We start from the raw sequence: 27,572 nt of genomic DNA, 5'->3' as shown, positions 1-27,572 counted from the left end.
ATTTCTTAGAAATGTTTTCTCCGTCATGCAACTTTATGTTATGATAATCTGTAATGTACAGGGTTGTGGGGGAAGTTGGGGCGGGTGCTATTCCAGGTAAATATCCTCTGTTGGACAGGAGTAATCTACAAATTCCTTATAGTACAACTCTTCCTGTAGAAGAGACAAGAGGGGAGAACAGAGAGGGGGGGGGGGGGTAGATAAACAAAGGTTATTCAATCATTCAGTTCCTTACCTGACAGGTATAACAACTCTCTACAGAAGCATACACTCAGTTGTCAGTTTATTAGGTACACCCATCCTGCACCGGGTCGGAGCCCCCTTTGTGTATAAGGTGGCTGTTGAGAAATTGTTAGGTTAAATTACTCGATGGTTATTACTGCATTGTCGGAACTAGAAGCACAAGCATTTCGCTACACTGGCATTAACATCTGCTAACCATGTGTATGTGACGAATACAATTTGATTTGCCTCCAGAACAGCCTTAATTCTTTGTGGCATGGAAACGTTGCTCAATTGGTATCAAAAGACCGAACGTGTGCCACGAAAACATTTCACACACCATTGCACCACCGCTACCAGCCTTTACCGTTGACACCAGGCAGGATGGGGCCATGGGCTCATGCTACTTACGCCAAGTCTCGACACTGCCCACAGCATGATGCAACAGCATGATGCAACATTCATTGCATCAATTGTCAAGTGTTGGTGATCGCGTGCCCACTGGTGCCACTTCTTGTTTTTAGCTGATTGTAGTGGAACCCGATGTGGTGTGGTTGTCTGCTGCAATAGCCCATCCGTGACAAGGACTGACGATTGTGTGTACCGAGATGCCGTTCTGAACACCACTGTTGTACTGTGCTGTTATTTGCCTTTGGCCCACATGTTAGCTTGAACGATTCTTGCCATTCTCCTTCGACCTCTATCATCAACGAGGAGTTTTAGCCCACAGCACTGCCGCTAACTGGATGTTTTTAGTTTGTCGCATTATTCTCGGTAAACTATGGACACTGTTGTATGTAAAAAGCCCAGCAGGGCTTTTTCTGAGATACTGGAACCGGCGAGTCTGACACCGACAATCATACTATGCTCAAGGTAGCTTAGGTCACTCGTTTTGCCCATTCTAACATTCAATAGAACATTAACTGAATGACTCAATGCTTGTCTGACTGCTTTATGTAGCAAGCCATGTGACTAACTGTCTAGGAGCGAGCCATTTTCGTGAACGGGGTGGTGTACCTAATAAACTGGGTGTACCGGGCCAACTGCAACCAACAGGCAGAATTTAGAGCTGGATTTCTTAAAACGCTACCTACAGGATGCTAAAACATTTGCTTGCAACCAAAAGCCCACAAAAATTAACTAGCAGATCAGTTGATGTCATGTTGTCACTGTTTCAAAAGAGTTAGATGCCAGACAGCTGTGTCTAGGTTCTCTACTCTTGGCCCAATGAAGTATTGGGAATATTGAAAATAGCAAGGCTGGTAATTAATAACACATATTTATTGTATAAACCGAATTAATTTTAAGAAACTCGAGGACAGTAAACTCAAGCAGTGTATAGTTCAGTACAGTAGAAAATAGTTCAGTACCTTAAAGTTCAGTAGAGTACTGTACTGAAGTGAACTATTCTCTACTGTACTGTACTCTACTTTCCTGTACTGTACTGAACTATACTTTACTCGAGTTTACTGTACAGTAGAGTACGATACTGTATAGTTCAGTACAGTAGAGTACAATGCAATATAGTTCACTATAGTAGAGTATAGTTCACTTGAGTACCGTACTCTACTGTACTATACTCTACTGAACTATACTGCCTGAACTATTTTGTACTGTACTGCACTGAACTATACTCTAGAAAAAACATATGGTATAGTACAATAGAGTACAGACTGTACTGAACTCCACTCTACTGTACTGAACTCTTCTCTACTTTTCTATACTGTACTGAACTATACTCAAATTTATTGTACAGTAGAGTAGAGTACAGTAATGTGCAAGACAGTACATTATAAATACCTATGTTTGGGCCACAGAATGTAATTTGTAATTTGACACATTGATTATACTATAATTAATACACATATAGATTATATTAACTCAATCATGATTGGCTTGATTAAGTTACTAATTTTAGATGTAGGCAGTTCAGGAATACTTTATTTTCTCATTTTAATAAGAAATGACCATACTGTATTAAAATGTCTTTATTAATGGATAAAATACATTTGAAATGAAAAGTAATCTAACACAAGCTGTACATTAGTAAAATGTGTAGAGTAAAGATATTACGTTTAATTTATACCAATGACAATACCCACCAGAGGGCTAAATAGTCTTGAAAAATGTTGGAAGCAAACAGGACTTAAAGGTCAACTGCCCCTTAGAACCACACTTCTCTGGGTTTAAATGGCTTATGTGGCATAGATATGAGTTAGAAACATTAATTACAGTGTCAAAATTGACTACAAAGTGTAAATCGGATAATTTTGGTTAAAAAGGCAGTCTTGTCCAAAACTGAGTTTTGTAAGTTAGTTTGTTACGACTTGGGTATGGTTGGGTGTGGATTACTTACTTATCATGTGGACATTTGCTGTCAAGTCAAAGTGCAACGCACGCACATTTAGCTCGGCAAATAGGAGTTAAAATGGGCTTCCATAAAGTTGGTCCCAACTTCCAATGCATTTCAACAATATGATAGATTTGATCCGACACGGTCACTTCTGCTGTTAGCAAGCCAGGCCAGCTATGATACCACATATTAAAAGGGGAATGATACTATATCTAGCTAAATACAGTGCCTTATGAAAGGAATCACACAACTTGACATTTTCCATATTATGTTATGCTACTGCCTGATTGATTCAATTTAGATTTTGGGTCACTGGCCTACACAAAATACCCCATGATGTCAAAGTGGAAAATGTTTTAATTTTTTTTACAAATTAATTAAACATTTAAAGCTGAAAGAAGTCAGTAAGTATTCAAACCCTTTGTTATGGCAAGCCTAAGTACAGGATAAAAAATGTCCTTAACAAGTCACATAGGTTGCATGGACTTCTGTGCAATAATGGTGTTTAACATGATTTTTGAAGGAGTATCTCATCTTTGTACCCCATACATAAAGTTATCTAGTTATCTAAGTTATCTATCTTAGTCGAGCAATGAATTTAGAACACAGATTCAACCACAAAGACCAGGGAGGTTTTCCAATGCCTCACAAAGAAGAGCACATATTGGTAGATTAGTAAAAAAAAAGCAGACATTGAATATCCCTTTGAGCATGGTGAAGTTATTAATTACACTTTGGATTGTGCATTAATACACCCAGTCACTGTCACTCCCTGACCTTAGAGATCCTTTTAATTCTCTATTTGGTTAGGTCAGGGTGTGACTAGGGTGGGAAATCTATGTTTTCTATTTCTTTGTTGGCCTGGTATGGTTCCCAATCAGAGGCTGCTGTCTATCGTTGTCTCTGATTGGGGATCATATTTAGGCAGCCTTTTCACACCTGTTGTTTGTGGGATCTTGTTTTTGTGTTGTGCCTGTGAGCACACCATTACTTCACGTTTTGTTTGTTTCTGTATTGTTTTGGTGAGTTTCAATATTTAAACATGTGGAACTCTACGTACGCTGGCCTTTTATGCTGCAGTAGTTTATGTGTCGGGGGGGCTAGGGTCAGTTTGTTATATCTGGAGTACTTCTCCTGTCCTATTCGGTGTCCTGTGTGAATCTAAGTGTGCGTTCTCTAATTCTCTCCTTCTCTCTTTCTCTCTCTCGGAGGACCTGAGCCCTAGGACCATGCCCCAGGACTACCTGACATGATGACTCCTTGCTGTCCCCAGTCCACCTGGCCGTGCTGCTGCTCCAGTTTCAACTGTTCTGCCTTATTATTATTATTCGACCATGCTGGTCATTTATGAACATTTGAACATCTTGGCCATGTCATGTTGTAATCTCCACCCGGCACAGCCAGAAGAGGACTGGCCACCCCACATAGCCTGGTTCCTCTCTAGGTTTCTTCCTAGGTTTTGGCCTTTCTAGGTAGTTTTTCCTAGCCACCGTGCTTCTACACCTGCATTGCTTGCTGTTTGGGTTTTAGGCTGGGTTTCTGTACAGCACTTTGAGATATCAGCTGATGTACGAAGGGCTATATAAATAAATTTGATTTGATTTGCGTTCTGAGCCCTCTCCTATACTCCCTGTTCACCCATGACTGCATGGCCATGCACGCCTCCAACTCAATCATCAAGTTTGCGGACGACACTACAGTGGTAGGCTTGATTACCAACAACGACGAGACGGCCTACAGGGAGGAAATGAGGGACCTTGGAGTGTGGTGTCAGGAAAATAACCTCACACTCAACGTCAACAAAACAAAGGAGATGATTGTAAACTTCAGGAAACAGCAGAGAGAGCACCCCCCTATCCACATCTACGGGACAGTAGTGGAGAGGGTAGTAAGTTTTAAGTTCCTCGGCGTACACATAACGGACAAACTGAATTGGTCCACCCACACAGACAGTTTGTGAAGAAGGCACAGCAGCGCCTCTTTAACCTCAGGAGGCTAAAGAAATTCGGCTTGTCACCAAAAGCACTCACAAACTTCTACAGATGCACAATCGAGAGCATCCTGTCGGGCTGTATCACCGCCTGGTACGGCAACTGCTCCGCCCACAACCGTAAGGCTCTCCAGAGGGTAGTGAGGTCTGCACAACGCATCACCGGGGGCAAACTACCTGCCCTCCAGGACACCTACACCACCCGATGTCACAGGAAGGCCATAAAGATCATCAAGGACATCAACCACCCGAGCCACTGCCTGTTCACCCCGCTATCATCCAGAAGGCGAGGTCAGTACAGGTGCATCAAAGCTGGGACCGAGAGACTGAAAAACAGCCACCACTAACACTGAGTGGCTGCTGCCAACACACTGACTCAACTCCAGCCACTTTAATAATGGGAATTGATGGGAAATGATGTAAATATATCACTAGCCACTTTAAACAATGCTACCTTATATAATGTTACTTACCCTACATTATTCATCTCATATGCATACGTATATACTGTACTCTATATCATCGACTGTATCCTTATGTAATACATGTATCACTAGCCACTTTAACTATGCCACTTTGTTTACATACTCATCTCATATGTATATACTGTACTCGATACCATCTACTGTATCTTGCCTATGCTGCTCTGTACCTTCACTCATTCATATATCCTTATGTACATATTCTTTATCCCCTTACACTGTGTACAAGACAGTAGTTTTGGAATTGTTAGTTAGATTACTTGTTGGTTATTACTGCATTGTCGGAACTAGAAGCACAAGCATTTCGCTACACTCGCATTAACATCTGCTAACCATGTGTATGTGACAAATAAAATTTGATTTGATTTGATTTGAACTATGGTGACATCATCTTCATGAAAGCAGTTGGCACTTTATTTATCCTGTTAGATGCGGTTTACCAGAGCACACTTCTTTTTATCAGGGGTGACAGGTTTTCTCTATCAACAAGTAGGCTGGGCCTCTGACGACGCATAGGCTGATTCTGTTTTGCAAAAACTCCAGCATTACCTAACTCACTAACATATAGAAATGTGAGATACCATACCTGGTCCCAGTCTTGAAATTCCTTCTTAAACCAAATTTAAGTAAAACAGATTTTAGTTTCTTTGCTCCTCATTTATGAAACAATCTTCAGAATATTCCATAATTGGATGCATTGGTGTCTTTCGGGCAATTCAGATTGTTGGTTGAGGACCTCTTCACTGAGGAATGTGGTTGTTTCTTATGATTTTGTTCAGTATTTTCTTTGTATATTTCCTATGCTGCCTAGATTGCCTATGTGTTCGTCATTCAGAGTTCCCTTTTAAAAGAGACCTTGGTCTCAATGGGACTCCACCCTGCCTAAAAAAAAGTTTAAATTCAAAAATACTGTAAATAGGATTTGGGTGCATCATATTTTTGAATATACTGAAATTCAATTCATGGTGATCTCATGGTGGTTCTGATGCAGAAAACATTTAATTATCCACAATTTCACAAATTTAGCAGAACCAGAGCTGCAGGTCAGCTGACTTTAAGGGGAATTTTACATTGGTGTGACTTGCAATATTGTTGTCATTCATTCCTGATTTTCAGGCTAATTTATGCACAGAATGCAGCTGTTATTTGAAATGTAATGCTTCCCTGAATATATGACATGAGCTAGGCTTCCATCTAATTGGCAACAGATTTCCCACCTGAGGTGTCTCTATCAGACTGAATTGTTGCGGATAAAATGATGTATGACATAGTGCACATAAAGTGTTTCTGGGCTTTATCCTCTCTTGGGTAGGGGACAGTATTTTGACTTCCGGATGAAAAGCGTGCCCAAAGTAAACTGCCTGTTACTCAGGCCCAGAAGCTAGGGTATGCATGTTTGTTTTACCTTTATTTAGGCAAGTCAGTGAAGAACAAATTCTTATTTCCAATGACAGCCTAGGAACAGTGGGTTAACTGCCTGTTCAGGGGCAAAACGACAGATTTGTACCTTGTCAGCTCGGGGATTTGAACTTGCAACCCACTAGGCTACCATATCCTGCCCCTGAACAAGTCAGTTAACCCACTGTTCCCCAGAAGGCTGTCATTGTAAACATGAATTTGTTCTTAACTGACTTGCCTACACTAAAAGATAACACCATTATGAAATTGTGGCACTTTTTTGGGGGGCGTAGCACTAGTGTTGGCAAATGTGATTATTGAGGCAAACAAGATATACTGTACTCTGCATCTTTTGAGCAGAAGCTAAAATATTTATCCAAGTTCAAGTGAGCCGTTTCATTGAATACATTCATATTATATAAGGAATGACAGTGTCCTGAGTAAAAATCATCTCCAGCACCAGGGGTCTACTAAGCTAACATGGAATTGTTTTAAAGTGGTCATACCATGAATCATTTAGCTTTTGAATTTTGGGCTTCCTTTAGGTATAAAAATACGTACAAAATTATTTTATAAAATATTGACTATAGCCCATAGAAACACCTTGAATAACACATTCATAAATGGAAAAAAATATTTTGAAGTGTCTGTCCTTTATCTAGGAGATAAGAAAGCTCAGGAAATATGTGTTTTTTGGACACATATTTAACCCCTTATTTTTGTTTGCACAAAACTACCGCCATACTTCCATTCATTTATATGGGTTACATTCAGACGAGTTCCGTGACACTTGTGGATGTTGTAGAGCAAAACGGACACTCCGACCGTTCGGAAGCTACAGAAGATTTCTTGAGAAGTTCTGCCACCTTCCACCGCAGATGCAAAAGGCTCCTGCCACTAAAACTCCTCTGAGGAGGAAGGGGACTCCTCATCAGTGAATTTCAGACACATTTTTATGCATGAAAAAAGTTATCCTTTTCAGATAAAACTATACGAAATATATTCACGTCACCAAATAATTTATTAATACACACTGTTTTGCAATGAAGGTCTACAGTAGCCTCAGTAGCACTCTGTAGGGTAGCACCACAGTGTAGCAGATAGCTTCTGTCCTCCTCTGGATACATTGACTTCAATACATAACCTAGAGACTCTTGGTTCTCACCCCCTTCCATAGACTTACACCGTAAATATGACAATCTAGTTCTTGCAGCATGCACTGACATGTTGTTCACCCAATCGAATAATCAGATAATCTAGTACTGAAAGCATAAGCTACAGCTAGCTAGCACTGCAGTCTATAAAATGTGTTGAGTAGTTGACTCAAAGAGAGAGAAAGACAATAGTTGAACAGTTTTGAACAAATTAATGTATTCCAGAATGAAGGGAGTAGAGAGAGAGAGAGAGCTAGCTATATTTCGTGATATGTTTTTCTCTTTCACTTACTTAGCTAGAGTCTAACGCAGCTAGCTAGTTAAGCCTACTCAAACACCCTGGTCTAACAGAGAAGGATGCTATATTAGATAGCTGGCTATGGCTTTCCAACACTGGAACTCTTACAAGGTAAGCTTATAGTTTTATAATTTTTTTGCCACCGGGGTCCGCAGGTGTAACTGCTAAACTGCTTGCTGCTGATTGTACACTGTACTGTATGATTGTAGCAGGTTTACTAACATGTTAGTTCTAGTAGCTATGTTGACTATGATGTGACAACGTTATAGGCTGTGAAAAAAGATATCTCTGAAGGATTTTAATGGAGATTTGTTTAATTATGTTACTTGGATTGACACACGAGTGAGTCAATAGACTCTTAAGGATTAAAATGTTGTAACTTTTGATGGCGTCATCGGGTAGAACTTTTGAACTTTATATTTGTTTCTACAAAACGTAGAAATGTGCCATTTTCACAAATGTTGACACTGGTGTTGTGCTGGAGATAATGAAAATGAGGTTGAAAAATGATGGAGTTGCCCTTTAAGCCTAACGTAAGAAACTGCAGTGTCTGAACACAAGATGGTGTCCTTGTGGTTCAGTGGTGGTACCTACTGGAGGATCGTGACCGTCCGTTCATGAAGATGTTGAGGAACCTCTTAGAGAAGTGCAGGTTCGCCTCTGGGGTGTAGTCCTCTGACAGACAGGCGGTGGCTCACCATCCTCACCATTCCCACTCTCACTCTCTCCTTCTCGTCCTCTTTCTCTTCTTCCTCTTCCTCCTCATACTCCTCCACTATGGCCGACTCATACGGAGACGAGATGCAGTTGTTGTAGACGGTCGCAGAGTCGCTGTCATCGCTGTAACATTGGTAACACTGCCGCAGACTCACCAGTTCGAGCTGCGCGTGCTCGTCCACGACGAGTGTGTACTTCACAGAGTCGTAAGACAGACCATTTGCTTCTGAGCTCATTAAATTCCTCGGGGGGGCACCACAGCCGCCACGTCCCAAATACCGCCTGCCTACCACATCCCTTACCCTCTTATCCTCAGCCTCCCCCTCTCCCCCAAATGTCTCATCCTCGGCATCTACATACTCCACCCATTCCCCTGCCCTCACCACCGCCCCTGCTCCTCCTTCCCTCAGGCTGAGGTTCAGGGTTAAGGCTGGGGGTTCCGTGGGGGGGACAGTAGAGGGAGGGGTGAGGAGAGCCTCCACACAGGAGGCGTAGGAGGGAGGGGGCACATACACCTCAACCTCCTCACAAATGCAGAGGTTGGTCTGCTCGGGCAGAGGCTGGTAAGGGGGCGGGCCCTCTGTGTCAGAGCTGATTGACATGCGTCCGTGCTTTGGCTGCTGGGACAGGAATGGGCGGTCCTGCTCGGAACGGTGCACAGGAGTCAGATAGATCTCCTCGGTGGGTTCTAGGCATACGTCTGTGTGATAGCGAATCATCTCTCTGTGTGTACCCCCCTCGCCATTTCCTAAGGGGCCCAGAGGTGCGGGTGTGTAGTTTTGAGGAGGCGGGGTTGCTGGGGGCTTCTCCTGCAGTTTGGAGCGTGTCCCCGCTGTGGAACTGTGGGTGTGTCCAAAGGTGTGTTTGTGTTTGCAGGGAGCGTCAGTGGATGTGCCCCGGTCCTTGGTCTCTGTCCCACCTCCCTGCTGCAGCTTGTCCTCGTCTCTCAGACAGCTGTGCTCATGGGGAGAGGTCAGCCCACCTGGGGGAGAGACACAGACCCAAGCATATGCAGACACACAGACATTCAAACAAGATACAGGCATACAGACATGCAGGTGCACAGACAGAGACAAGCAAACATGCAGACATACATACACAGACACACATGTGCACATTAACATACAAAATACACACAAGAGCACATAGATGAAAACCCAGATGGAAACATATGCAGCAGTTCACATACAGTACACATAGACAACACACACATAACATACAGATCAACATGCACAGACAAACACACAAATTCTGAAATGTCTAGTTGGTTAGGTAACATTGGGATCCATGCTAATCCCCCATTACTCATCATATTCAGTGGGCAGCAAATAGAATGTGATTGACCTAGTATGTCATAATCCACTGTCAAAAGCAATTAGAGCCTTGCGGGGATACTAGCTATTCACCATGCTGTCACTGCTATCAGAGGACACTAATACACACTTTGAGAGCAATGTATTTAAAGCTTTTTATGAATTAATGTATAATTACAACCATTACTAATGACTTGGGGTGGGAAGCAATGAACACAACATATATTGTCATTATAAGGAGACAAATGCATCCCAGAGTGTATGTAGTTGGCCAATATAGATTATTTTACCAGGAAGTGCCATTGGAATGCATAAATATATTTTCAAGAGATATCTGATCAAGAAAACTGCAATATAAAGCACAAAACCATATTGGGACTAGTGGACCTAAAGCAGATACATATATATATATATATATATATATATATATATATATATATATATATATATATATTTATTAGAGAGACAGATGTAACTTCAAAATAGTGGTTTGTGTGTACTAGCCCTATGTGTTCCAAGAATAAAGAGTAACCCATTTTTTATTTAATTCTGTTATCCTTTCTTTCCATAGACATTTAGTGACAGCTAGGCTAATAGAGGCTTAAAAGTTGTGCAGCATCGTTCATCTTTTTAACATCTGAATCTGCGGTGCTAGTCTGTAACTCAACACACTCTGCTAGTTTTAAATATAGTTCATAGAGGCCATTTTATGTATGACCTGTAGTAGCCCTGGGCTGCTAGCCACAGCAGACTGTTCAATATGGCTAGCCTAGGCTACACTGGCATTGTCACTGACGCTAATGAGCCACTGAAAGTCATCACAAAATTTTTTGGACAATGTTACAATGGATAATAGGAAATATGTATATAGTTTTAGTGGCAGTAGTTGATTCTGCAGTCATTGCTGTGTTGCCTAATTATATCTACTAAATCAGCTAAATCAGCAACCCCCTAAAAGATTAAACTGGTGGTATGAGCCAGCAGTCTCCTGTAAAGCAGCTCACCTGTTTTGAGGGGGGAGGATGTGCGCGAGACCTTCTCCTGCCAGCTGTACTTCTTACCAAATGAGTTGTTGTTTAATGTGTCCTGAGAGTTGGAAAAAGAGATACAATTCAAGAGAGAATGGTAAAAAAAAAGATGGAGAGATGAAGCGAGAGAGAATGACACGGAAAAATGTGAGATTTGAATTCACAAAGTCAATGTGCACAATCTCTTTCTCTCTCTCTCACTCACTCTCTTTCATACACACAAAGCTTTTATTATGTTGAATGACCAGGGATTATTTTGTCTGCGCTCCATGGTGTGCATTTAAAGGGACCCGTAGGTCCCTTTTCCAAGCTTGTGAAACACACCCACATTCACAGAGGGGGATTGTTTTCAGAAGCCTGGGGGCTGATACTGTAGGATGGGGGCCAACAGCTCCCCTGTCATACAGGCAGAACCCCCACTCATCTCACTTCTCTGGTTTGGGGTAGAATGTTCTGAATGTCTATGTCTCTGTCTCTGACTTTGTCTCTTTCTCAATTCAATTCAAAGTGTTTTATTGCCATGGAAAACATGTTTGTCACACCCTGATCAGTTTCACCTTTCCTCGTTATTGTCTCCACCCGCTCCAGGTGTCGCTTGTTTTCCCCAGTGTATTTATCCCTGTCTCTCTGTGCCAGTTCGTCTTGTATGTTTCCATGTCGACCAGCGTTTTCCCAGTTCTCCTGCCATTTGCATTCTTCTTTTTCTAGTCCTCCTGGTTTTGACCCTTGCCTATTTCTGGACTTTGTGCCTGCCTGACCATTTTGCCTGCCTTGACCATGAGCCTGTCTGCCACTCTGTTCCTCCTGGACTCTGATCTGGTTTTTAATAAACATTGTAAGACTCCAACCATCTGCCTCCTGTGTCTGCATTTGGGTCTCACCTTGTGCCTTGATAATGTTTACATTGCCAAAGCCAGTGAAATAGATTAACAAAAATAAACATTACTCACAAAAGTTCCAAAGGAATAGACATTTCAAATGTCACATTATGGCTATATATTGAAAGATTATTGGAATCTGTGTGTAGCCAGACATGTAGGATGCCTGGCAATAGTGAAGGTGAACAGGTGTGGGCATGGGTCAGGTGATTGAGAGGAATGGAGGAGACTGCGTGTAACAACGGGAAGCAAGTCCAGGGAGGGAATAAATAAATAAATAAATGAAAACAATACAAAAATGAACAACGCACAGACATGAAACAGAAACAATGACGCCTGGGTAAGGAACCAAAGGGAGTGAGATATACACTGCTCAAAAAATAAAGGGAACACTTAAACAACACAATGTAACTCCAAGTCAATCACACTTCTGTGAAATCAAACTGTCCACTTAGGAAGCAACACTGATTGACAATACATTTCACATGCTGTTGTGCAAATGGAATAGACAACAGGTGGAAATTATAGGCATTTAGCAAGACACCCCCAATAAAGGAGTGGTTCTGCAGGTGGGGACCACAGACCACTTCTCAGTTCCTATGCTTCCTGGCTGATGTTTTGGTCACTTTTGAATGCTGGCGGTGCTTTCACTCTAGTGGTAGCATGAGATGGAGTCTACAACCCACACAAGTTGCTCAGCTGTGCAGCTCATCCAGGATGGCACATCAATGCGAGCTGTGGCAAGAAGGTTTGCTGTGTCTGTCAGCGTAGTGTCCAGAGCATGGAGGTGCTACCAGGAGACAGGCCAGTACATTAGGAGACGTGGAGGCCGTAGGAGGGCAACAACCCAGCAGCAGGACTGCTACCTCCGCCTTTGTGCAAGGAGGAGCAGGAGGAGCACTGCCAGAGCCCTGCAAAATGACCTCCAGCAGGCCACAAATGTGCATGTTTCTGCTCAAATGGTCAGAAACAGACTCCATGAGGGTGGTATGAGGGCCCGACGTCCACAGGTGGGGGTTGTGCTTACAGCCCAACACCGTGCAGGACGTTTGGCATTTGCCAGAGAACACCAAGATTGGCAAATTGGCCACTGGCACCCTGTGCTCTTCACAGATGAAAGCAGGTTCACACTGAGCACGTGATAGACGTGACAGTCTGGAGACGCCATGGAGAACGTTCTGCTGCCTGCAACATCCTCCAGCATGACCAGTTTTGCGGTGGGTCAGTCATGGTGTGGGGTGGCATTTCTTTGGGGGGCCGCACAGCCCTCCATGTGCTCACCAGAGGTAGCCTGACTGCCATTAGGTACCGAGATGAGATCCTCAGACCCCTTGTGAGACCATATGCTGGTGTGGTTGGCCCTGGGTTCCTCCTAATGCAAGACAATGCTAGACCTCATGTGGCTGGAGTGAGTCAGCAGTTCCTGCAAGAGAAAGGCATTGATGCTATGGACTGGTCCGCCCGTTCCCCAGACCTGAATCCAATTGAGCACATCTGGGACATCATGTCTCGCTCCATCCACCAACGTTGCACCACAGACTGTCCAGGAGTTGGCAGATGCTTTAGTCCAGGTCTGGGAGGAGATCCCTCAGGAGACCATCCGCCACCTCATCAGGAGCATGCCCAGGCGTTGTAGGGCACTCATACAGGCACGTGGAGGCCACACACACTACTGAGCCTCATTTGGACTTGTTTTAAGGACATTACATCAAAGTTGGATCAGCCTGTAGTGTGGTTTTCCACTTTAATTTTGAGTGTAACTCCAAATCAAGACCTCCATGGGTTGATAAATTTGATTTCCATTGATCATTTTTGTGTGATTTTGTTGTCGGCACATTCAACTATGTCAAGAAAAAAGTATTTAATAAGAATATTTCATTCATTCAGATCTAGGATGTGTTATTTTAGTGTTCCCTTTATTTTTTTGAGCAGTATATATATATATATATATATATATATATATATATATATATATATATATATATATATATATATATATATATATATATAGGGTAGGTAATCAAGGAGGTGTTGGAGTCCTGGTGAGTGTCATAATGCGCGTAACGATGGTGACCGGTGTGCGTCATAACGAGCAGTCTGGTGACCTAGAGGCCAGAGAGGGAGCACAAGTGACAGTACCCCCTCCCCGACATGCGGCTCGAGCCGCAGGACGCCGACCAAGATGATGATCAGGAGCAGACCGTCACCTATGCTAAGGTGCGGGAACCTGTCGATCCAGCTGAGGTGCAGGAGCATGGGGGCCTAGAGCGCCGGAGAGAGAGCACACGTGACAATACCCCCCCCCCCCGTGCGTTTGGCTTCCCAGGGATCAGGAGCAGACCGGTTGCCTCCGCTAAGGCACAGAAACCTGACAAACCGGCTGAGGTGTGAGAGCCTGATGAGACCTCCCAGGTTCAGGCACCTGTTCACCTAGCTGAAGCATATCGAACCCTGCTGAGGCATGGGAGCCTATCAAACCCAGCTGAGGCATGGAAGCCTATGGAAACCTGTCGAGCCAGCTTAGGCAGGGGAACCCATCGAACCCGCAGAGGCATGGGAATCTGACAAACCGACTAAGGCCTCCCAGGTAGCTCTGGTTCTGACACCCAGACCAAACATCACCTCCAAAACAAAAATAGAAAACACTCCCTTCCAGTGCGTCCTGGGTCCTGGCCCCGTGGACCCCGAGCCTGACCAAAGCCCCTGCAGGGGAACGAGTGGTTCTGGCACAGAGGAAATTTTTAATGCTGCCCACATGATGCTCCAGCAGAAATAAAACAAATATTTAAAACTCCTTGCACACAGAATACCCAGCTGGTGATTAATGAGTGGATTGCCACCGCAGTGAGGCTCCCATGTTCCTCCCTGGTGATCGTGTCTGGCTCTGCACCAAGGAACCTCCTGCTCCGCCTGTCTTTCTGGAAGCTGAGCCCCCAGTTTGTGGGGCCCTTCAAGGTCCTCTGGAGGGTCAACAAAGTAACATATCTGTTACAACTCCCCACCAACTACTGGATCTCACCTTCTTTTCATGTTTCCCTCCTAGGTCCCTATTGGACTCCCAACGTCCTGGGGGTCGGCTTCAGTACCTGGTGGACTGGGAGGGGCACGGTCCAGAGGAGCACTGTTGTGTCCCGGTGACCGACATCTTGGACCCCAACATCTTCCGGGATTTCCATCTCCTCGCCCTCAGGGCCGTACTCCTGGCCGGCGTCGTCCTGCAGCTGGAGCCGCGAGTCAGGATGGGTGGGTACTGTCACACGTACTCCCGCTCCCCATCTGAGGCGCTCAAAATGGCCGGTCTACTAACTACTGGTCCGGGCACCATCATTATGTGCACCTGGTCCTCATCAGCATCACCTTGATTACTCTCCCTTTATTTAGCCCTCAGTAGCCTCAGTCATCAGGCAGTATTGGTGGTGTTCATATTCAGTACGCACGCTTCTCCTGTTTTATCTAACTTGTTCATGTTTATTAAACTCACCTTCTGCACCTGCTTCCTGACTCCAAGCATATACGCTAAATCAATAACGAAATTAAAAATACTCTGGATACATTCAGTAACATAATAAGAATATAAATTTACATTTTGGAGTAGGTGCAAGATAAAAAAATTACAGTTTGAGTTGGAGGTCTAACTGTGGTCTACAAGTGGTCACACACCTCTCCAAACCGTGCACAGTTCCTAAGTAATTTAAATGCACTTTTATAACAAAGAAATATAAAAAATGTTGCTCTCCTAGCTTTACCATTGAGGATCTGAAGCAAGTACACTTGTATTGTTTTTTGTTTGGAACACAGTCCCGCATTTCCACTATCATACATTCCAAAAACGTTCCTTTGTAAATTGTAGTCTGGGTCAGGCGGGCATCATTTGACAGGTTATTATATTGCCAACAAGTTAGAAAATAAGATTTTATAATGTTAAGCTTTCAAAAGGTAAACATATTGTCATTTTGGTGCGCATATAATGGAGTCATGAGTACATTCAAGTGAAGTGCACATTTGGACTCACAGGTTTGTGGTTTTTATTAAATTATTTATTAAAATCCTCATCTTTCAGAACACATCCACTCCTCTTGCTTTACAGCATTCCCCTCACTCATACAACCACAAATGTGCAAAAGTAGCCCAATTAGCGAACATCTTTATGTGCACGCTGCTCAATTTTTAAACGCCTGTCAGTCAAAACCTATACAGCGCTGTGAAGCGGAGAACCTGAGCTTTGATAGCATGTTAACTGCATTCCAATTCATGCCCTTATCAATAACAAAATCTGCCATTTTCAACCGGGATACTGGATAACGGGCTGTGAGTGGAAAGGGCTTACTGTGTTATCACTGATCAAATAGCATAGCCAAATTACCTCGATTGCAGTTGAAATTACAATAAAAGTACATAGTACAAGTGGGGTGGCAGGTAGCCTAGTGGTTAGAGCATTGTTTAGTTTAGTTTATTAATTTGACCATTTTAAAAAACAAGCACACATAAAACTTAAAAGCCATACATGCACATGAATAAAATCATTGAGGATAACACATAAAAAAGTCTGGGACTTATTTCCATTGTGGTCCTCTTGAGACAAGATGGAACACAGTATGGCAGTGAAATAATAAAACAAAAACATAGAAGAAGAACATCTATCTAATAATTCCAGTTACATCATAGGGGTTATTCATATGGGCACAGAAGACATCAAACATATTTTTACTTTCTTTTTAAAGCTGTCCAGAGAGGACGTTGTTTTTATTGGCAGAGGCAACTCATTCCATTATGAGGCTCCAGTATACAGGAAAGTACCTTTCCCAGCATTACTCCTAATCCTGTATAAGCACACACATCAGCAACACCTGATCTGGTGCTGTGATTGTGTGCATCCCTAACACGAGGAAATCACTTAGATATCTGGGCGCAGGACCATAAATACTCCTGTAAACCAAACCTAGTCTAATCTGGGACACCCTAGCCTCAACAAGCAGCCAATTTAGTTCCTGAAAGCAGCTCCTGCTTCCAGTGGGGCAAAAAATAATTTTGTCAGCCACCAATTGTGCAAGTTCTTCCACTTAAAAATATGAGAGAGGCCTGTAAAATTTTCATCATAGGTAGACTTCAAATATGACAGACAAAGTGAAAGAAAAAAATCCAGAAAATCACATTGTAGGATTTTTTATGAATGTATTTGCAAATTATGGTAGAAAATAAGTATTTGGTCATCTACAAACAAGCAAGATTGCTGTCTCTCACAGACCTGTAAGTTCTTCTGTAAGAGGCTCCTCTGTCCTCCACTCGTTACCTGTATTAATGGCACCGGTTTGAACTTGTTATCAGTATGAAAGACACCTGTCCACAACCTCAAACAGTCACACTCCAAACTCCACTATGGCCAAGACCAAAGAGCTGTCAAAGGACAACAGAAACAAAATTGTAGAACTGCACCAGGCTAGGAAGACTGAATCTGCAATAGGTAAGCAGCTTGGTTTGAAGAAATCAACTGTGGGAGCAATTATTAGGAAATGGAAGACATACAAGACCACTGATAATCTCCCTCAATCTGGGGCTCCACGCAAGATCTCACCCCGTGGGGTCAAAATTATCACAAGAATGGTGAGCAAAAATCCCAGAACCACACGGGGGGACCTAGTGATTGACCTGCAGAGAGCTGGGACCAAAGTAACAAAGCCTACCATCAGTAACACACTACGCTGCCAGGGACTCAAATCCTGCAGTGCCAGACGTGTCCCCCTGCTTAAGCCAGTACATGTCCAGGCCCGTCTGAAGTTTGCTAGAGAGCATTTGGATGATCCAGAAGAAGATTGGGAGAATGTCAGATGAAACCAAAATATAACTTTTTGGTAAAAACTCAGCTCGTCGTGTTTGGAGGACAAAGAATGCTGAGTTGCATCCAAAGAACACCATACCTACTGTGAAGCATGGATCTGGAAACATCATACTTTGGGGCTGTTTTTCTGCAAAGGGACCAGGACGACTGATCCGTGTAAAGGAAAGAATGAATGGGGCCATGTATCGTGAGATTTTGAGTGAAAACCTCCTTCCATCAGCAAGGGCATTGAAGATGAAACGTGGCTGGGTCCAATAAAATACATAACTCAGAAGTCCATGAACTTTGCCAAAGTACTGAATGGTGATATGCCAGAATTTGGACTGGTCAAAAACATATTTCTTGATAATTCTAGGCTTTATTGTTTGGAATATCAACCATTTTAAACTATATGCTTTGATAGAATACGTCATTGCTTATCAAGTTGAGGTCCCACACCTTGTACAGGCCACTGAGTTTGTGGATGCGAATTACTACACAATTAGCAACAAGAGCCAAACTTATGTACAGGTCAAATACCATCTTGGGGATGTAATAGTATTTGTACAACAGTTCAAATGACTCATAGTGTGTTCCCCAGATATGAAAAGGGTACTGTCTTTGTTCTGTACTGTATTTTGTCTACATGATTTCTGTGCTGTGTGTAAGATTGACAATAAAACAGTGAATTCCATTTGGTCGTTATCTGTTCTTAATATGTGAAGAGATGAAAAGGTTAAGATGCTTGAAATAAGAAATTCTGACAAAGCAGTTTTGTACTTGTCCGTGTTGATCAGCTTTATAATTCTGATAATTCTAGTTTTGAGCATTAAGTTACTCAGAACCAGTAATACAATCTCAGTAACAAGTTATATTATTTTATTAAGAATATTAAGTACAAAAAAGCTTGAAACAAGTTAAATGCTCCAACATAAAAACTGTCTGGTTAGAATATCTATCTTGTCAGACAAAAAACAAGCACATATTGCCTTGATTTAAGATAGTTAATCTTTCTTAGATTTCAATACAAAGCTTTCTTAGTGTCCCAACAAGCTTTCTCTGCCCTTAACCTTGTTCTGAATAGCTCCAAAACAAAGGTAAATGTGGTTTGGTAAGAAGAATGCCCCTACTACTTCTGAGGGTTTAGAGCTTGAGGTTGTCACCTCATACAAGTACTTGGGAGTATGGCTAGATGGTATACTATCCTTCTCTCCGCACATATCAAAGCCGCAGGCTAAGGTTACATCTATCGTAATAGCTCAACTTTCACCCCAGCTGCCAAACTAACCCTGGTTCAGATGACCATCCTACCCATACTAGACTACAGAGACGTAATTTATAGATCGGGAGGTAAGGGTGCTATCGAGCGGCTAGATGTCCTTTATCATTCGGCCATCAGATTTGCCACCAATGCTCCTTATAGGACACATCACTGCACTCTATACTCCTCTGAAAACTGGTCATCTTTGTATACCCGTCACAAGACCCACTGGTTGATGCTTATTTATAAAACCCTCTTAGGCCTCACTAACCCCCTATCCGAGATACCTACTGCATCTCTCATCCTCCACAGACAAGACCCATTCTGCCAGTCACATTCTGTTAACGGTCCCCGAAGCACACAAATCCCTGGGTTGCTCCTTTTTTCAGTTTGCTGCAGCTAGCGACTAGAATGAGCAGCAAAAAACACTCAAACTGGACAGTTTTAGCTCCATCTTGTTGTAAATAATAATTTGTTCTAAACTAAACTTCCTCTATTGAACATGAGGGGCGACAGAAAGCTGGTTTCAGGGCGCAGCAGGTGTCAGGTGTTTTGCAAATGACCACAGGAGGATCAGGTAGCTGGGTCCAGGGGCAGGCAGAAGGTCATAGAGGGGGTCCAAAAGGGCAACAGTACAGGCAGGGATATGGCTACTAACGTAATCCGGGAGATCATGCAGGTAGATAACAGGAAATCCAATAGGCTAAAGTACAGGCAGGGAATAGGCAAAAACTATCACACACAGGAGGAGTACATCACGGAGAAAAACAGAGCTCCGAAAGACGTGTCACAAAGCAAACAATACCTCACAGTGATGGGGGGCAAAGAACTGAACTAAATAGTGTGTGATAATGACATACAGGTGTGTGAACAGGTGATTAGAATACAGGTGATTGGTATCTGGAGAGTGAGCTGCGTTTAGGGGATCTAGGTGTTTGAGGGTGTGAGTTGGAAGCAGACATTACACATTAGTAATAGCTACTACAGTACTGCCGTTTAGTAATAATTAATAGATTTATTTAGAATTCAAGGCACACTTAAACAACATGGCTACCACAGCATTCTGCAGCGATATGCCATCCAATCTGGTTTGGGCTTAGTGGGACTATCATTTGTTTTTCAACAGGACAATGACCCAACAACCTGTAAGGGCTATTTTACCAAGAAGGAGAGATCTGCTGCATCAGATGACCTGGCCTTCACAATCCACCGACCTCAACCAAATCGAGATGGTTTGGGACGAGATGGACCGCAGATTGAAGGAAAAGCAGCCAACAAGTGCTCAGCATATGTGGGAACTCCTTCAAGACTGTTGGAGAAGCATTCTAGGTGAAGCTGATTGAGAGAATTCCAAGAGTGTGCAAAGCTGTCATCAAGGCAAAGGTGGCTATTTTGAAGAATATAAAATATATTTTGATTTTGAACACTTTTTTGGTTAGTACATGATTCCATATGTGTTATTTCATAGTTTTGATGTCTTCACTATTATTCTACAATGTAGAAAATAGTACAAATGTTTGACTGGTACTGTACTGTGGGGACGACATCGGTGTATTTATTGATGAAGCCGATGACTGAGGTGATAATGCTAACCCGGAAGCTTATGTACAACTCTGACCGGTGTATGAAGTTTGTTTCTCCTTATTTGGTAATGCAGAAATTAACCGCCACACATGCCTACCAATTTGAAGATGCAAAATATTTTTTATTGTAAAACAAACTAAATAAGACAAAAAAAACAGAACTTGATCGTGCATAACTATTTACCCCACCAAAGTCAATACTTTGTAGAGCCAACTTTTGCAGCAATTACAGCTGCATGTATCTTGGGGTATGTCTCTATAAGCTTGGCACATCTAGCCACTGGGAGTTTTGCCCATTCTTCAAGGTAAAACTGCTACAGCTCCTCCAAGTTGGATAGGTTCCGCTGGTGTACAGCAATCTTTATGTCTTACCACAGATTCTCAATTGGATTGAGATCTGGGCTTTGATTAAGACATTCCAAGACATTTAAATGTTTCCCTTAAACCACTCAAGTGTTGCTTCAGCAGGATGCTTAGGGTCCTGCTGGAAGGTGAATCTCTGTTCCAGTATCAAATCTCTGGAAGACTGAAACAGGTTTCCCTCAAGAATTTCCCTGTATTTAGCAGCATCCATAATTCCTTCAATTATGACCAGTTTCCCAGTCACTGCCGATGAAAACATCCCCACAACATGATGCTGCCACCACCATGCTTCACTGTGGGGATGGTGTTCTTGGGGTGATGAGGTGTTGTGTTTGCACCAGACATAGCGTTTTCCTTGATGGCCAAAAAGCTCAATTGTAGTCTCATCTGAACAGAGTACCTTCTTCCATATGTTTGGGTAGTCACCCACATGCCTTATATATATTTTTTAAGCAATTGCTTTTTTCTGGCCACTCTTCCGTAAAGCCCAGCTCTTATGAGTGTACTGCTTAAAGTGGTCCTATGGACAGATACTCCAATCTCCGCTGTGGAGCTTTGCAGCTCCTTCAGTGTTATCTTGGTCTCTTTGTTGCCTCTCTGATTAATTAACTTCTTGATGCTACCCATCCCTTAAGATGGATAATTGTCATCAGCAACCACTGAATAGCATAACGCCACAGTCCAAAAATATGACTACAAATATTTATATTCATGAAATCACAAGTGCAATATTGCAAAACACAGCTTAGCCTTTTGTTAATCCACCTATCTTCTCAGATTTTGAATTTCTGCTTTACAGCGAAAGAAATCCAAGCGTTTGTGTAAGTTTATCGATCGCATGACAAAACATTAGTACACTTAGCATCAGGTAGCTTGGTCACGAAAATCAGAAAAGCAACCAAATTAATCGTTTACCTTTGATGATCTTCAGATGTTTTCATTCACGAGACTCCCAGTTACACATTAAATGTTCCTTTTGTTCCATAAAGATTATTTGTTATATCCAAAATACCTCTGTTTGTTTGGCACGTTATGTTTAGAAATCCACAGGAAACAGCGGTCACGACAACGCAGATGAAAATTCCAAATAATATCCGTAATGTCCACAGAAACATGTCAAACATTTTTTATAATCAATCCTCAGGTTGTTTTTAAAATATAATTTTTAATATATCAACCACAACGGTCTTGTTCAGTAGGAGAGGGAAAGGAAATGGGTGTCCGAACTCTGTTGCGCGAGCAAAACTCATGTGACCACCTGAAGCGATGTTATCTTTCTGACTCATTTTTCAAAATAAAAGCCTGAAACTATGTCTGAAGACTGTTGACACCTTGAGGAAGCAATAGGAACATGAATCTGGTTGATATCCCTTTAAATGGAGCAATGGGTGGCTATGGAACATGGAGTTTTCAAAATAGAAGCCAATTCCTGATTTGATTTCTCAGGGTTTTGCCTGCAATTTCAGTTCTGTTATACTCACAGACAATATTTTGACAGTTTTGGAAACTTTAGAGTGGTTTTCTATCCTAATCTGTCAACTATATGCATATTCTAGCATCTGGTCCAGAGAAATAGGCCATTTACATTGGAAACCCCCACATAGCCTGGTTCCTCTCTAGGTTTCTTCCTAGGTTTTGGCCTTTCTAGGGAGTTTTTCCTAGCCACCGTGCTTCTACACCTGCATTGCTTGCTGTTTGGGGTTTTAGGCTGGGTTTCTGTACAGCACTTTGAGATATCAGCTGATGTACGAAGGGCTATATAAATACATTTGATTTGATACGTTATTTTTCCAAACATAAAAATAGTGCCCCCTAGCTTCAAGAGGTTATTAATGCCTTCCTTGCCTGGTCTTGGGGTTTTGGTGGGCGGCCCTCTCTTGGCAGGTTTGTTGTGGTGCCATATTCTTTCCATTTTCTTATTAATGGATTTAATGGTGCTCTGTGGGATGTTCAAAGTTTCTGATCTTTTTTTATAACCCAACCCTGATCGGTACTTCTCCACAACTTTGTCCCTGACCTGTTTGGAAAGCTCCTTGGTCTTCATGGTGCCGCTTGCTTAGTGGTGCCCCTTGCTTAGTGATGTTGCAGACTCTGGGGCCTTTCAGAACAGGTATGTATATATACTGAAATCATGTGACACTTAGATTGCACACAGCTGGACTTTATTTAACTAATTATGTGACTTCTGAAGGTAATTGGTTGCACCAGATCTTATTCAGGGGCATTTGAGCAAAGGGGGTGAATACATATGCACGCACCACTTTTGCTAGGCACTGTATTAAGTGTGTGCCCTTAGTCCCCTACTCTACTACCACATATCCACAACACAAAATCTGTGTTTACGTGTGTGCATAGTGCATATGTTAGTGTCTTTGCCTATGTTTGTTACTTCACAGTACCCGCTGTTCCATTAGATGTATCTTTATCTGTTTTTTTAATCTAATTTTACTGCTTGCATGTTAAGTGTACATGAGTGTTATTATAGTAATAAATCATAATTATTTGCTATTAAATGACATAGACAAAAAATATTGATTTTAAACCAAATTTTTGTCCAATTTACACCTAATCTAGTAATCACACCTGTACCCAAAAAAGGTTGGAAACCACTGGGCTAGATTATAGGGAAAAATGTTGTATAATATAGTAGCCAAACCTATCGATGTTACATTGAGCTGGGGGAATGGAATATGAATGACATTGAATGGCACCAACCACCACTGATGCACAGTCACAAGCCTCAGTCACACATATACACAGTTGTCAGACACAAAAGGAGATGGGTACCAAAAACACACTCTATCTCCTGACAATCCCAGCCATTGTTTTGACCAGCATAACACACTCACAGAGAAAAACAGACATGGTGTCTGGGGGTGATATCACAGGTTTTCCCCACTGATTTTATACACACATATAGGCTAGATACAGTAAAGAATTTCAGCTTTATCCTCACATTCTTATACATATAAATCTATAATTTCATTCTTCCATCCTTCCAGCTCTCAGTATTCACTCAGCTGTCACAAACAGAGGTTAAAAACAAAGAAATAAAAGGGGACAGTGAGTGCAGTCAGCCAGCGAAAGGATGGGAAGAGTACTGAAGGGATAACGGAGGGTTCATTTGGACTCACCTGAGTGTGTGGCACCATGGGGAAAAGGTTAAGGGTTGTGGGTCTCTTAGGGCGGTATATATCCATGGTTACTAGAGGCGGGTCCTCGGTTATTGGCAAGGGTGCTGTGGAAGATGACTCCTTGGATGACTCCTTGTCGTCACGGTAACCATCGGCCCCGTCAATCAGATCCAAATGGAGCATCTCGGCCTGGAGCTGGCCGACAGCACCCAGCTCTGCCTTCCCCACCACACTATTGTAGCCCCGCCTCACACAGCCCTGCAGGGATTGGACAATACTCACGTCAGTCAGTCCAGAGAGAGCGAAAGGCAACGGAAGATATAAGCAGAGACACACAAAGGGAGACAAAGATTGAGAGAGAGAGAAAATGGAACAAGATGAGAAGGTAGAGAGAGGAATGGAGGAAGGAGAAAATAGGGGGGATGGGGGATTAGAGGCTGATCTGACATCAGCTTGCACACTGTCACTGCCGACGCTGAGCCACTTATATCAGGGAGAGAAAAATAGAGCGGGAAAGAGCCAAATGGAGAGATCAAGGCAGACACTATTCATAGCAGTAGTTTGTTTACTGACAGTATCTACATAAATGGATTGATGGACATGAATGCCACTACTTGTAGAGCTCAACATTACTCTTTCTCTGAGGTGCTGGAAATAACTGAAGGTACACACACATACACCATACTGTAAAATGTTGTGGACAGGGAAATAATTGTATTTTTAATAATATTGTAATTCCACCCCACAAAATACAATACTTTTGCATGATATTATTGTTTCTGGCTCATTTACATATTTTGAGACGTGCCTTCAAAATGGCTATATTTGTTGCATCTGTTAGTCAGAGTGCAGTACCAGTTTAACTGATAGGAGTGCCTCATCAATTTAAAATGTATAGGGGACAGATTGGAGTGCCAGCAAGTCATGGTTGAGCATTTTGCCATGTCCTTTTAGTATGTTGCCGTTTAGTCACTGCCGGTTTGGAACCCTTTGCTAAAATCCCAATGCTGTCAAAATTCTGTGTTTGATGTGTTTTGTATATTATTGTACAGCTGGTGAAACTAACACTGTAAAAAGTGTAAATGTTATCAGTGGTATTTCCTGATAGTTGCTGATTGATATTAGTTGCACTCTACACCGGAGTTTCGGCTTACCATGGTGACATCACCATGCTGTAAATTGGTTTATAGACCAAAAACAGTTCAAAATCTCTCTGTCAATAACAGCAAGTTTTCAGTTTTCACATCCCACTCAGATCACTCCCAGAAGGTCCTAGCAAAATTCTTGCTTTAAATTTTTTTTTGCTTCACATTTTTGGGGGATTTCCATTTTAATGGAAATCTATTACAGTAAGGTACTTAATTTGTACCCAGAAAGGATTTGATATTGATAGAAGAACGTCTGCATTGGGCCTCTAGAAGTGCAAGGGATATAAAAAAACAAAATATTGACCAACTCAGTGGTCTTGTGGTTTGAATGTCCGCCCTGAGATTGGAAGATTGGTATAATACAGCCGGGGATCAAACTCCCAAAGTCTGTAAAAATGGGACCCAGTGGACCCAAGGCCCTGCGATATGCTAGCATCCTGTCCAGGGGGTGTACTTGTAAACCAAGCTACATCATTCTACAGAAACAGGAGATAGGCTCCTGCTCCTATGAGCCGTTCCGGCTCACACAAGCCAAGGCTAGTGCAAGGCTAAATACTTATTCACTGATATGCTGTAATTAATATGTAAACACCTTACCTACCAGCCGCCAACCTGCTTGCACCAATCATGTATAATTACAGTAAAATACAAACCCATCTCCCCTTAATGAATTGAATTAATCTATTCATGAATTCCAATTACAAATGCATTAACTATTTTACAGTATAATACAGTCAATTTGACAGTATTGTATTGTGTGTAGTTGCTCTGATATTACAGTAGAGGCAGTTAATGGCAAGTAAATTACTGTGAATATTACAGTAACCCCTTTACAGTGTACGTCAACATTATTGTATACACAGTATACACATTTGCGTACAAATAATAATCTAGCATACTGTTAATAAATGTAACAGATTGGGACGGTTGCGGTAGTGTGCCCTTAAGCAGAGCATGTAGTTATCAGGAGTAAGTAAAAAATAAAGAGTTCTTTGCACCCCATCACTGTGAGAATATTTTTCATTTTGTGACACACGTCTTTCAGAGCGCTGTTTGTCCCGTGATTTACGCCTGCCTCACTAACGACGCCTTTTGCCTATTCCCTGTCTGTACTTTATCTGATTTCCTGTTATCTACCTATTGCATGATCTCCCAGACTACTTACTATATGATGATCTTGATGCCTTGCATTGCATTGGCCAATCACCAGTTTTTTGACAAAGACAAAGAAAATGATGTGGATATATTGAGGCAACTTTGACTGATGTCTTGAGATGTTAACTCAATTATTTAGATCAATGTTGAGCTCACCCATGATGTAGCCTGGTGCGCTCTATTCCAGCTCCTCGCATTTGCCGGGCTAGAATGGGTATCCAGCCAGGACACGGATGGTGCCGGCTCAGCGCTCCTGGTCTCCAGTACACCTCCTTGGACCGGGATATCCTGCACCGGCTCTGCGTACTGGGTCTCCAGTACGTCTGCAAAGCCAAGTGCGTCCTGTGCTAGTGCCCCGCACTTGCCGGGCTCAAGTGAGCATCCAGTCAGGACGCATTGTGCCAGCTCTACACTCCAGATCTCCAGTGCGCCTCCACAGTCCAGTACATCCTGTGCCTCCTCTCCTCACTCGCCCTGAGGTGCGTACCACCAGTGCCGGCACCATGCATCAGACCTCCAGTGCGCCTCCACAGTCCAGTACGTTCTGTGTCTCCTCCCCGCACTCACCCTGAGGTGCATGTCATCACCACCTGTACCGGTCCCACGCATTCAGTCTCCAGTGCACATCCACAGTCCAGTACATCCTATGCCTCCTCTCCCCACTCGCCCTGAGGTGCGTGTCAACAGCCCAGTACCACCAGTACCAGTCCCACGCATCAGGCCTCCAGTTCGCCTCCACAGTCCAGAGCTTCCGGCGACAGTTCCCAGGTCAGAGCTTCCGGCGACAGTACCCAGTCCGGAACCTCCAACGACGGGCCGCAGTCCGGGACCTCCAACGACGGTCCCCAGTCCGGGACCTCCAACGACGGTCCCCAGTCCCGGGGTCTCCAGCGACGGTCCCCAGTCCCGGGGTCTCCAGCGACGGTCCCCAGTCCCGGGGTCTCCAGCGACGGTCCCCAGTCCCGGGGTCTCCAGCGACGGTCCCCAGTCCCGGGGTCTCCAGCGACGGTCCCCAGTCCCGGGGTCTCCAGCGACGGTCCCCAGTCCCGGGTCTCCAGCGACGGTCCCCAGTCCCGGGTCTCCAGCGACGGTCCCCAGTCCCGGGTCTCCAGCGATGGTTCCCAGTCTGGGGCCTCCGGCGATGATCCGCAGTCCAGAGCCTCCGGCGATGATCCACGGTCCGTTTCAACATAGGCGGAGGGATCAGCATAAGGAGGGGGGGGCTGCGTCCAGAACCGGAGCCGCCACCGAGGGTAGATGCCCACCCGGACCCTCCCCAT

At 43.2% G+C, this 27,572-nt stretch overlaps 1 pseudogene; it reads right to left on the bottom strand.

The window, feature by feature from the left end:
• LOC139377092 (C-Jun-amino-terminal kinase-interacting protein 1-like) lies at positions 1-27,572 on the bottom strand (annotated as a pseudogene).

The sequence above is a fragment of the Oncorhynchus clarkii genome, chromosome 20, assembly GCF_045791955.1.
Source record: "Oncorhynchus clarkii lewisi isolate Uvic-CL-2024 chromosome 20, UVic_Ocla_1.0, whole genome shotgun sequence".
Taxonomy (NCBI): domain Eukaryota; kingdom Metazoa; phylum Chordata; class Actinopteri; order Salmoniformes; family Salmonidae; genus Oncorhynchus; species Oncorhynchus clarkii.
This window is presented reverse-complemented; position numbering and strand designations above follow the sequence as displayed.